Below are 13,863 nucleotides of genomic sequence, written 5' to 3' on the forward strand. Positions count from 1 at the left end.
CGTAAAGTTGGAAGGGACCCCAAGGGTCACCTAGTCCAACCTCCAGTAAGGCAAAAATCTCAACTAAAGCATCCATGACAGATGGGCATCCGACCTCTGCTTAAAAACCTCTAAGGAAGGAGAGTCCACCTGCTGTCGTGGAAGTCTGGTCCATTGTTTATCAACCCTTACTGTGAGAAAGTTATTCCTGATGTTTAGTTGGAATCTCCTTTCTTGCAACTTAAAGCCATTGGTTTGAGTCCTACCCTCTAGAACAGGAGAAAACAAGTTTGTTCCATCTTCCATGTGGCAGTTCTTGAGAGATTTGAAGATGGCTATCATATCTCCTCTCAGTCTCCTCTTTTCCTGGCTAAACATAACCAGCTCCTTCAACCATTCCTCATAAGGCTTGGTTTCCAGACCCTTGATCATCTTGGTTGCCCTCCTCTGCACAGTATTCCAAGTGTGGTCTGACGCAAGGCAGAATAGAGTGGTACTATTATTTCCCTTGATCTGGACACTATAATTCTGTAGATGCAGCCTAGAATAGCACTACCTTTTTTTTTTTTGCTGCTGCAATACACTGTTGACTCATGTTAACTAAATCCTTTTCACATGTACTACTGGTAAGCCAAGTGCCCCCACCCCCAACTTATATTTGTGCATCTGGTTCTTCTTGCCTAAGTGCACAACCTTATGTTTGTCCCTATTGAAATTCATTTTGTTAGCTTTTGACCAGTTCTCCAATCTGTTAAGGTCATTTTGAATCCTGCTTCCGCCTTCTGCAGTGTTAGCTACCCCTCCCTGTTTGGTGTCATCTGCAAATTGGATGAGCATCCCCCGAATACCTTTGCTACCTAACGTGTAGAAAAAAATGTGGAGAGGCTAAATAAAGTTTTGGAGAAGGAAGAAGCAGTTTCCCATCAATGTAAGCTCCGGCCACTCCTCATAATCTATTAAAAGCCCCCCCCCCCCCGATTTAGCAGCCAACTCTGTTGTGTGTGTATACACTAAATCAGGCATCCCCAAACTGCGGCCCTCCTGATGTTTTGGCTACAACTCCCATGATCCCTAGCTAACAGGACCAGTGGTCAGGGATCATGGGAATTGTAGTCCAAAACATCTGGAGGGCCGAAGTTTGGGGATGCCTACACTAAATCAAGTAAAGAGCATTTTTAGCAACCTTCTATGTCAGGCATCCCCAAACTTCGGCCCTCCAGATGTTTTGGACTACAATTCCCATCTTCCCCGACCACTGGTCCTGTTAGCTAGGGATCATGGGAGTTGTAGGCCAAAACATCTGGATGGCTGCAGTTTGGGGGTGCCTGTTCTATGTGATTCCAAAGCGGAGTTAGGGAGTTACCGTAGTTAACAATGCCAAAATTTTATTTTGTTTAGAAAACTTATATTACAACTATTGTATTGCTCCCTTATTAAAGACGATGTTGATGGTGATTCAACTGTGTTTCAAGTTGAAACATCCTTTTTTGGGATTTGAAAACCACCCTTTTGAAATAGGTATTTAAGGAAGAGTTTAAGTATCATTTAAAAATCTCTAAAGGGAGATGTATGCATTCTGTTTAAGTGACAGTCATGTGGTAGGTGACAGCTCACTCAGGATAAATTTCCTCATCCTTTGCAGTGGGGAGAGGTTTAATGGGATAAGTGTGATTAATCGAAAATGTCTGATTATACGATGACCTATGAATTATGTTTAACAAGTTAAACTAACCTAGTGATAACTGCTGCTACTTGAATAGTAGAATGGGGTTTGTACTAACCTTCTCATGCACTCTGGCAACACCCACTCCATACATTTAAAGCACTGATCCACTTTCAAAAGCCCCCAATTTAGCAACTACATCCCTCTTCAGGGAACTGTAGCTCTGCAAGGGCAATAGGGGTCTCCTAACCACTATCAGCACTCTTAACCAAGTACAGTTCCCAGGGTTCTTTTGGGGGAAGCCATGCCTGTTTCAAGTGGTATCCTGGTGCTTTAGATATGTGGCCTCTGTTTGCCTGTAGGAGTATATCTGTTTCTCCTCAAACAATGGCTTCTCCATCTACGTGTGTCAAAGCCTCCAAACTATTACAAGCTCCAAACCATCATACTTTCCCCAGGTTATATAAAGCTCCCAGGTTTTATATTTTTTGATTTATCTGGGTAAGTACATAGACTATACACCTAAAGCATTATGCAGAATTCAGCCCTCCTCTGGGAATAAATTAGGAAACTAGCTTCCAGGTTCCGTTCTGCAAATATTACCATACTTTTTTCAACTGTTGCTTGTGTGAGAAGCTGAAGCTAGCTTTTTATTTTTGTCATAACACAATGTCTAAAATGGGTAATTGGGTGAAGTTATCACTTCATCATCTAAACTGCCCCTGACTGAAAAGTTTAATTGATACTGCTGCAATGCAGGAGACTGAGTGAGTCAACGGTAGGCTGGCTTTTCTTCTAGTTTTATGCAGCCCCTCATTTTCTTTTGGGCAGATTCCTGTTCAGAAGGTGTTAAATTATTTTGTTCCAGGCAATTAATTTACTAATCTGTTTAACTCATTTCATGGGAGAACAATGCTTCTTATTGCCTTTATTATCAATGATATTTTAATAGCCTATTATGAGCACAATAAAAGCTAATCTTGCAGTTGTATAGAACATCATTATTTCCTTGCTTACTTGATTTTTTGCATGTGGGATTGGTTGAAAACACCCTCAGACAAATATAAGAAAAAAGGGAGAAGAAATCGTAATGTCTGTACAGAGAAATGAATTACCCACCTCACAGGGTGTCTGTTGATAGGGGAGGAGGGGAAAGGAGATTGTTAGCCGCTTTGAGACTCTTGCGGGTAGTGATAAAGCGGGATATCAAATCCAAACTACTCCTCCTCCTCCTCCTCCTCCTCCTCCTCCTCCTCCTCCTCCTTCTTCTTTCTTCTTCCAGAGCCAAGAGAGTACCATGGTCAGAGCTTCTGAAACCTATTGCTCTGTGTACTTATGAGTTGCTTTTAGATCTACGAAGGCGGCGTATAGTGAGGCAGAGCCTGAATTAAGAACAGGAGCCTTCTATCTATAGTAGTTCCCTGTAGTCTGTCCCAGAGTCTGGTTCTGGAGACTGTATCGTAATGGGGGGGGGCGCCACCGGAGGGAGTGTTGCACCACGGTGCCGAATATGCTTAAGACGACCCTTCTGATCGGCAAGCCCTAGGCTCTGTGGTTTAGACCACAGCATCACCTGCGTCCCAACAAGAACCTAAGAAGAACCGAAGACGCATCTAGTCCATCTTCGTCTTTTGACGGTGGCCCATCAGATGCCCATGGGATGCCTGTAGGCTGCATCTGAGTGTAGCATCATTTCTCTCTCTTGTGATTCTCTGCAGCCAGTATACAGAGAAAGACTAGAGATAGAGCCCAGCCATTGTGGCTAGTTGCCTCTAAGGCATCCAAGTTGGTGGCCATCACTATGCTCATTTTTTATGCTGACTAATGCATAATAAAATGCATGTACTGAGACTGAGTGTCCCTCCAAATGTATATATCAGTGGAAACAGCCTACAAAAAGCACTATTCGGGGGAAATTGCATTGCAAAAAAAGTGTACATTAGGCCAAATTGCACACAAATAAAATGCAGGTGGGTTTTTATGCAGGTGGGTTTTTATTAGGACTTTGCTGTGGTTTTGTTAAAAATGCAACTCCTGCCTAAGTGTGGAGAACTGAATGGGACCAACTCACCCACCTCTAATCACTGCTTCTTATGGAGTAATTTAATGGTGAGCTGTGTGGGGAAAAACTTTTGTTTGCCCCTCCTTGATCTTCCAGCATTCAGCTTCACTGCATGGCTCTGGGTTTAATGAGAGTATTACAAGAGAAAGTCTCCCTCTCCACTTTCTTTTGTGGTAGTTAGGATATAATTAACACAGGGCCTTGAGACCTAGTCCTCAACCCAGTCCAGAGTTTGGATTAATTTTCCAAACACCTGGGAGCCCTGAGGAAGATGAGGTTTCATTGATCTTTAACTTGCTTGTTTAAAACTGTGTGTGGATTTTTGTAATGGTCTTGGATATTAAAAGTTCATTTTACAAATAAGTAAATAAATCAAACAGTCCCCACCTTACTAAATATTCAACTTTTTTTTTTAAACAGAGGGCACAGTTTAACACCGCTGTAAATTATTCCATTGAGCCATATCCATAGAGTGGTGGCAATGTACATAAATGTATACCCTGACAACCCTGTTCATTATTGCTTACACTGTTGAAGCAGAGAAAGTTTCATCACTCCCTGTGGTAAAAAGGGCCAGTAACAAACCTGGCAGGAGGCAAATCCCAGCTCCATCTGCAAGTGCTCTGGTGATAACAGCCAAATGCAGTAAGAATCAACAATCCATGAAGCAGATGTGCCTGGAAGGCCTAGATGGGTTTTTACAATGCCGGCCACTTTGGCAGAATCTGTGAATGAATGACAAGGAGAGGGATTAATTCATATCTGCCTTGTTTCTTGTAATTCAAAGTCTCCCTGGCTCCCCAAAGTAAGAAACACCAATGAGGCAGTATCTTTTTAAAAAATTCCGAATCCTTTGTGTTCAAAATGTTGGAAGCAAGATTCTGAGTCAATGCAGAGCAGCCTGGCTGTTTGAATGGGGGGCTGGGGCGGGGGAGGGAGGGAGAGGAAAGGGAAGGAAAAAGGCAGAAATTTACTATGCTTGCTCAACTTAATTTTATGTTTGTTAAGTTGTCGTCTTTAACTAGTCATTGTGGAATTTTACAGCAGAGCCACTTGATGCCCTAACCCAGGGGTGTCAAACTCAAATTCATTGGGGGCCGCATCAGCAGTTTGGTCACCCTCAAAGGGCCGGTTGTATCTGTAGGACTATGTGTCCACTCTTTATTATCATAAATTATTGTCACTGCATTCAATTATTACTGTTTTTTGTAATAATGTAAGTAATAACTAGCTCTGAAAGCAGAAACATAGTCAGAATAATGGCAAGTAGATATTCAAATGTACAATTATTGTACAATTTATTGAAAAATGATTTTTGGTAACTGCACTGGGTGGTGGAGGCTCGCTAGGGTTTCATGCAGGACCTTTGCAGAGCTACTAGTACCTGGAGATGCTGGGGTCCTTCTGCATGCAGGACAGATGTTCTGCCAGTGAGCCACCACCCTTCACCAAAGGGACTGGCTGAGGTTGACTCACTGGAGCTGCTCTCCTGGTTCCAGGGTTTAAGGGCCAGAAGTATAAAGCAGCAGCCTATGTTTCTGAGGAGAGGGAGAGGGAGGGGAGGGGAGGGAGGGAGGAAGGACGGAAGGAGGAAAAGAGGGAGTGGGAGGGAGAGAGGAAGGAAGGAAAGAGGGGAGAGAAAGAAGAGTAGGAAATAAGGAAGGGAATAAAGAAGGAAAGAAAAAGAAAGAGGGACAGGCGAGGGAAAGGGAGAAAGAAAGAAGGAAGGAAGGAAGTAGAGGGAAAGAAAGAATAAGAATGAGAGAGAGGAAGAAAGATGGGAAGGACGGAAGGAAGGAAGAAAGGAAGAAAGAAAGAAAGAAAGAAAGAAAGAAAGAAAGAAAGAAAGAAAAGAGGGAGCAGGAGGGAGAGAGGAAGGAAAGAGGTGAGAGAAAGAAGAGTAGGAAAGAAGGAATAAAGAAGGAAAGAAAAAGAAAGAGGGAGAGAAGACAGAGATAAAGAAGGAAGGAAGGAGAGGGAAAGAAAGAATAAGAACGAGAGAGAGGAAGAAAGAAAGGGAAGGGGGGGTCGCCGCCTTGATTCAGCGCCAGAAAAGAGTGCGAAGGGACCCCCCCCCCGCCCCAGCTGTTTGTCGGCGCTTTGCCGGCGCGGCGCTTCAGCAGCAAGGTCCCGCTGCTGGGTCCCGCTGGCTGGGGCGCTCGGCGGGCCACATGACGAGGTCTGGCGGGCCGGATTTGGCCCCCGGGCCTTGTGTTTGACACCCATGCCCTAACCCATCACATTTCTTTCCTATTCAACCCATAGTTCTCCAAAACTTTTGGAATCTCTGCCCTCTGCTTGCTTTTCTTTAAGCTGCTCTTTCCTAAAAAGCCAAAATCTCTAAATGGCTTGTAGAATTTGGGTTGTTTTGCAACCCTACTTTTGGCCTGAACGGCATTTGCTGGCTTATTTCTACTACTGTAATAGGTTTAGAGTGAGGGTAGAGGAATGATCTGCAGTACTACTCCTTGATGTTGTCATGGCTTCCATATATGCAATGAGACTATTAGTAGTGGATTTAGCACTCCTAATTAGCAGCTGGCATTCCATGTGGGTCAGGGGGGTGTCTGTTTGGGGATTTATTAATACAATGGCTGGCTGCAATTAGTGTAAATAAACATCTTAAACAATATTTTACTTTTCGCTTCCTTACAGTTGCAGTCCCAACACCCACAATAGATTGGCAGCACTCAGCACTCAAGGCCTTGCTACTTATGCAGAATGTCATGAGGAGACAACTGAATTGGCCAAAGGCAAGTTAATATATTATATATACAAGGTTTAATTTAAGATTGCAATTCTCTTATTTCTTCTAATGTATTTTCTATCTATGTTTCTGTATGATTTTCATAGTTACACTTGGGGCTCATTATTGCAGACCCTCCAAGTACCCCCATTTTCCAGGGACAGTCCCTATTTACAGAAGCCACCCCAGTTTCTAATTTGATCCCAGATTGTCCTGCTTTTCCTTAGTATGTCCCTATTTTCATTGGAGAAATGTTGGAGCGTATGGAGTTATGCAACCCCCGAGCCAAGGAGATGTAACTATGCAACCTTTAGAAGACATCTGAAGGCAGCCCTGTATAGTTTTATGTTGTTGTTGTTGTTGTGACAAGTGTGCAAACGAGGAGCAACAATACAGTGAAGCAATTAGGGCAGGACACATTTGTGGAGGACAAGCAGTCAAACTCCCTTTCTTTTTTCTCGTTCTTCTTTTGTTAGTCATTTGTCCAGTGTTGGTATGAAGCACTGAGTTCAGATTTGTTGTTGTTGTTGTTTAGTCGTTTAGTCGTGTCCGACTCTTCGTGACCCCAAGGGCGTAGCCAGGATCAAAACTAGGGGGGGGCAAGCCATGATCATTCAGGGGCGGGGCCACAAAGTGGGAACGTGGGCGGGGCTACAGGGCCAGCTGGCCTGGCGACATCGTGGTGGCGGCAGCGGCCACCTTGTGCTTCTGGGGCTGGCAACGGCGGCGGCTACCCTGCTTGGCTGGAGAGGACGGGAGGGTCGGGCAGGCAAGAGGGGGTGACAGGGTGGGCGAGGGCAAGGCAAGGCACGGCCGCAGTCACGACGGCTCCGAGGCGTTGCTGCATATCAGCATAATATTTCAACCATGTTGTGGGTTCAAGCCCCACCTTAGGAAAAAATTCCTGCATTGCAGGGGGTTGGATTAGATGACCCTTGTGGTCCCTTCCGACTACAATTCTATGATTCTATTGATATATTGCCATAGCATATGCATCATTCTGCTTTCTTGAATTGTCCTACTCCTAGGCATAGCAGCCAACTCCTAGAGGCCTAGGTGCCTCCCCCCCCCCCAATTACTAGTAAATACCGTATGTGAAAGAGTCATCCCCCCATGTTGATGGGCTTTCTATGTAGTGCTTATCTGCCCCCCCCCAGTATTTTTTTAAGGATGGAAGAGGGAGGGAAGGAAGGAATAATAGAGAGGGATACCTCATATTTGTGGGTGCCTCTGGGTGATGCTGTGAAGCTGGAACTCTGCAGCAAGAGGATGGGAGGGTCGGGCAGGGGAGAGGGGGTGGCAGGGCAGGCGAGGGCGAGGCAAGACAGGGCCGCAGTCTCGATGGCTCCGAGGCGTTGCTGCATATCAGCATAATATTTCAACCATGTTGTGGGTTCAAGCCCCACATTGGGGGAAAATTCCTGCATTGCAGGGGGTTGGACTAGATGACCCTTGTAGTCCCTTCCGACTACAATTCCATGATTCTATTGATATATTACCATAGCATATGCATGATTCTGCTTTCTTGAATTGTCCTAGGCATAGCAGCCAACTCCTAGAGGCCTAGGTGCCTCCCCCCCCAAAAGAAATTACTGGTAAATACTGTATTTTAAAGAGTCCTCCCCCCCCATGTTGATGGGCTTTCTATGTGGGGCTTATCTGCCCCCCCCCCAGTATTTTATTGAGGATGGAAGAGGGAGGAAAGGAAGGAAGAAATAGAGAGAGGGATAACTCACATTTGTGGGTGCCTCTGGGTGACGCTGTGATGCTAGAACTCTGCAGCAAGAGGAAGATACCGGTACACCTGTACAGGAGCCTTGTAAGCAGCTTTCTCTCTGCTTGATTTACAGCAGGCACGTCCAACAGGTAGATTGTGATCTACCAGTAGATCACTGGATGTCTGTGGTAGATCACTGCTAGATCACTGGCACCCCTAAAAAAAGCTCACCCAAATTTTTCCTCCTCCCTAAAAAAAGCTGAACTATGACCTGAAGCCCTAAACAAAAATGGGCCTCCCTCCCTCCTAAAAGAAGCTCAACAAGTTTGACCTAAACCCCCCAAAACAGGGCTTCCCTTCCTTAAAAAAACTCAACAGCTTTGACCTGAACCCCCCAAAAGGGGGTAGATCACTCCCAGTTTTTAACTCTGTGAGTAGATCAGAGTCTCTTGGGAGGTGGCCACCCCTGATTTACAGTATACAGATGCAGGAGGAGGGGCAGACTGGAACACCAATGCTTTTTATAAACATCACTGTGTCTATCAAAGCTACAGCCCCCCCCTTTCTTATTCACTTCCTTTTAGCCTTGCAGGGCCACCTTAGTCAAATTGAATCCTCTGCACCCTCATTAAATCGCCAATAGAACTGTTAATGCGATCCCTGAATGCCCATTAACAACTCCCACTGAATAACAATAGGGTGAATAGGGTGGACCTTGCCTGAAGGGATATTCTGCTCCATTGTCTTAACTGCTTAAGTACTGGTAGCCACTTTGCTTTATTTATTTGATATGTTTTTGTTACAGCTGTGTTCCCGCCCCCAGCAAGTGGAGAGCTGCTCTTGCTAAAGCAAAGCCCTTTCCACTTCAGTTTTTGGAGGGGCAAAGTATTGGTTATGGTCTGTAAAATACAATAATTTTTTGCTTCTAGGGGGGGCAGCTGCCCCCTCCTGCCCCCCCTGTCTACACCCATGCGTGACCCCATGGACCAGAGCACACCAGTCACTCCTGTCTTCCACTGCCTCCCGCAGTTTGGTCAAACTCATGTTGGCAGCTTCAAGAACACTGTCCAACCATCTCGTCCTCTGTCGTCCCCTTCTCCTTGTGCCCTCAATCTTTCCCAACATCAGGGTCTTTTCCAGGGAGTCTTCTCATGAGGTGGCCAAAGTATTGGAGCCTCAGCTGATTTCCTTCAGAATGTATAGGTTTGATCTTCTTGCAGTCCATGGGACTCTCAAGAGTCTCCTCCAGCACCATAATTCAAAAGCATCCATTCTTCGACGATCAGCCTTCTTTATGGTCCAGCTCTCACTTCCACACATCACTACTGGGAAAACCATAGCTTTAACTATACGGACCTTTGTTGGCAAAGTGATGTCTAGGTTTGTCATTGCTTTTCTCCCAAGAAGCAGGCGTATTTTAATTTCGTGACTGCTGTCACTATCTGCAGTGATCATGGAGCCCAAGAAAGTAAAATCTCTCACTGCCTCCATTTCTTCCCCTTCTATTTGCCAGGAGGTGATGGGACCAGGCTGTTTGTATAGTTTTATAATGTTTTTATATATGTTGAAAGCCACTCAGAGTTGCTGGGGCAACCCAGTCAGATGGACAGAGTATGATGATGGGAAGGGAGGGTATGTTAATGTGAGAAGTTAGTCAAGGTTAACGCAAGTCCATTGATTTAAAAGATAACTGTTTGCAGAGGGTGCACAACACAGCCTAACTGTGTTTACTCAGGAGTAAGCACTGCTCTGTTCAATGGAGCTTATGCTCAGGTAACTCTGTTTAGGACTGTAGCCAAGCAGGGCAATTCTGTGTAGGGCCAGAGGGAAGGAACCTTATATCTATGGTCACATCTACACCACTTTAATAGTCATGGCTTCCTGCAAATAATCCTGGGAACTGCAATTTGTTAAGGGTGCCAGCGCCAGAGATCTGACCCACTACCCTTAGCAAACTACAGTTCTAAGCATTCCGCACGAGTCTCAAAGTGGTACACGAATGCTTTAAAAGCATGGTGTGAACGTGACCTATTGCCCCGGCCAGAGCAGACGCAGGGAGCAGTTTTGACTTAACTTGCAAAATTCATTATCTGTGGCAAACGGGGTTTGCTCACTACTGTACCTTGGTCTACAACGTAGAGGTGATCAGTCTGCTAGCTATTTAGCACTCCATGCATCAGCAGGTGAGGGCACGGTTTAATAAATAAACATAAAAATATATGGGTTTTTCTTAAAGTGCTAGTTTGGGCCTGTTCTTGAACAAACAATATAATCCTGACAGAAAATAATGTCTTTAAAATGCCAAGTCTCCCGTTTTTCGCAGGAAACCCCCGGATTTTAATCCGTTTTCTGCTGTTCTCTTGAATTTGGTTGGTGGCCGCCAGGAATGCGTAGAAGCAACTTCCGGTGCTGCTCTGCCCTATTTCCAGTGCCCACACATGGGCAGAGCACCCCGGAAGTTGCTTCTACGCAACTTCTGGTGCCGCGCCACTGCTGTTCCTTCCTTCTTCCAGCGGGAGACTTGGCAAGTATGGTGCTTCCAAACTGCTGCTTTTTTATAGCTGGGATTCAATTACATACATGCAACAAACCCACTTCCTCAAAAGACCAGACTTTTCATGGTAAGGAAAGCAACAGGAAAATGTACTGGGAAGTCACTCACTTTGATTCAACATCGCCTATCTTCCCCCAAACAAATCAGAAGTGTTGTCGTTTAGTCATGTCTGACTCTTCATGACCCCATGGACCAGAGCATGCCAGGCACTCCTGTCTTTCACTGCCTCCCGCAGTTTGGTCAGACTCATGTTGGTGGCTTCAAGAACACTGTCCAACCATCTTGTCCTCTGTCGTCCCCTTGTGCCCTCAATCTTTCCCAGCATCAGTTATCAGTAATCCAGTAATTTCCCAGTAATCAGTAATGTCCAGTAATAGCCTATATTAAATAGCCAATGTAGTTTTCTCTTAAAATACAACTTGATGGATTTTTGATGCTCTTATTAAACTGAAAATTGTGTTGGAACATTTGGAAAGTGGATTCCTGGGTTTCAATACACACCCTAGGCCAGGAGGTAGGTCAGGTCATGCCAGAATCCTACAAAGAACCTATCCCTCAAGCACAAAATTAAATGAAAGAAAATAAAACTCATCCCCCTATTCCCAGTTGAGAGAGCCCACCTTGCAGTTTCTAGTAGCAAAACAAGAGATGGGTTTCTATTTTGTATCATTGTATCACCTTCACAATGTAAAAGATGGCTCCTCACACCACACACCTTTGCGCATGCATAGGCACACTGTTGTCTATTTCACTATATAGTGAATTTGTGGAAATAAGTGTAATCCAAGCCCCACTTACCTGGGAGCAAGCCCCATTGAATTCAGTAGGACAACTGAGTCAGTTTGGTTAGGACTGGGCTGTTAATCATTGGTTGGATTTCTGAACTGTCAAAGTCTTCCAAGCGATCGAAAATGTCCTCTTCTCCTATTTATGAAACATCCCAGCTAAGGAACCAATTTATCTTGCCATGATTAATAAAGCAAGCCCTGCTTCTTAAAGGAACAAATTGGATATGAATGTATCTAATATTTATATACTGTTCCCTAATTTAATATGACTGAAGTTTATTGGGTAGAAAAAAAGTAGTTTCCTTTCTTTATTGCAAGAGACATGAGCCATTCTCAATTCTGCTGGCAACAGGTGTGGAGTACCCGTGACTAGCATAAATTTGCGGCAGAAAAATGTCTTTATGCATGACAGTTTGCGGATAGTTTGTGAACAGGGACCAGCTGGCCTGTTTGAAATAATCTAAATGTTTCCTGTTAGGGAAGAAGATGCAAAGGGAAATTTGCAAGGAGATTTCGTACTTTGCCATTCCCCCCCCCCCCCGCCAAGCTGCCTATATTGACTAACCTGCTCAGCTGCCCAGGTAAAAACAGTGGTTTGGTCTATGGATATAAGTTTAGAAGATTAGAAGTCTATGGACAGAAAATTAGAAGATTAGAACAGGGGTTCTAATTTTTTTAGCTGTGGGCCGGTCCACTGTCCCTCAGACCTTGTGGTGGGCCAGAGAAGTGGCACCGGGGGGTGGAGCTGGAAGGAGAGGCTAGGGGGGCAAGTAGTCCTCCTCCACACACCACAGCCCTAGCCCCAGCCGCTGCACTTACCTTTCCTGGGGCTGCCGCCGCCACCGCTACTGCTGCTTCTCGTCTGTTCCACTCTCTGGCCCACAGGAGCACTAGGCGTCGGTGGTGGTGGAGGGAAGATGAGTGGCACAAAAGGGCTGGCTCTGGAGAGGGGCTGCTTAAAATGGTGCTCAGCCAACTCAGCCCAGCCCCCTTCCTCCTCAAGGCAGCGCAGGGAGAAGCCAGGAGGAGGGAGGCAAGAGGCGCCACCATGGTGTATGTGAGGGAGAGGGGGGGGAATGGAATGGCACAGGGGGGAGAATGGCACAGCCCGAACGAACAGAATCCCCACGCTGATCCACGGACAGTCCGTGGGCCGGATCCTGAAGGCAATTGGGCCCATGGGCCTCAGTTTGCTGACCCCCTGGATTAGAAGATCAGGATGGGCAGTGCATGCAAACACACACCTCTGCTGGAACAGCCCTTAAGCTGGCACAGAAAATGCTTACCGCCGCCTCCTCGACTGGGAATTTGAGGAGGAGGAAGTTATGTCAGCTATGATAAAGTGGTCACAAGACTTTGGGTATGCTATAACAATGTCCCAATGGGAAAACCTGTGGAAGAATAGTTGGAAATTTAGTATGTGCTATGCTACAAAGGAAAACTTTTTAAAAAATGCCACACCGGTGGTATTTAACTCCATGGAAATTAGCCAAAATGTATAAAGGAGCCAAAAGTAATTGCTGGAGATGTGGAGACCAAACAGGCTCACTGTACCATATATGGTGGCAATGTAGCAAAATAAAGAAATTTTGGGAGGAAATCCAGTTTGAACTAGAAAAAATGTTAAGAATCTCATTTATTAGGAAACCAGAGGCATATCTGTTGGGCATTACTGATTCAGATATTCATTTAAAATTTAAAGATCTTTTCTTGTATGCAACAGTGGCAGCGAGAGTTCTTATGGAAGAGCGACATAATTCCTTCTAGACAAGAGTGGATACAAAAATTGACTGAATATGCTGAATTAGATAGTCTATCTGAAAAAATAAACAATAAACTGAGAATTGAATTTGTATAGATAGGGAGGCCTTCAGAACATATCTTAAACAAAATTATACCATGTTAAAATCTGTAGCAGCTTTTGAGTGATCCCAGCAGTTTTAATTAATTGCTTATATAAATATAAACATTTATAAATTGTGAAAATATTAATGTAAAAAGTAGTAAAGTATTTTGATATGGCAGTAAATTAATGTAAAAAGAATTAAGGAATAAATGGGAGGTCGGGTATAAAAGATAATGAGATTTTTATTGTAACATGAAATTGCAATCACAAATTTATGTTATAATTTTTATCTTATTAAGAGATTGTGTAAATTTTATTTCCTTTCCTTTCCCCTCCCCTCTTAAGTTGTACCCCTTTTCGTTTGGTTTTTTTTTTTTGGTATGTAATAAGCATGGAAATAAGCATGGGGGAAAAACAATTTTTAAAAAAGATGGCACAGAAGATGACTGTTTTCCTGGTCTCCCTGCAATCTTGTTCCTTTGCCCATCATAACAGGCCAAATACCGAT

The sequence above is a fragment of the Zootoca vivipara genome, chromosome 11 (genome assembly GCF_965207765.1).
Source record: "Zootoca vivipara chromosome 11, rZooViv2.hap1.1, whole genome shotgun sequence".
NCBI lineage: Eukaryota > Metazoa > Chordata > Lepidosauria > Squamata > Lacertidae > Zootoca > Zootoca vivipara.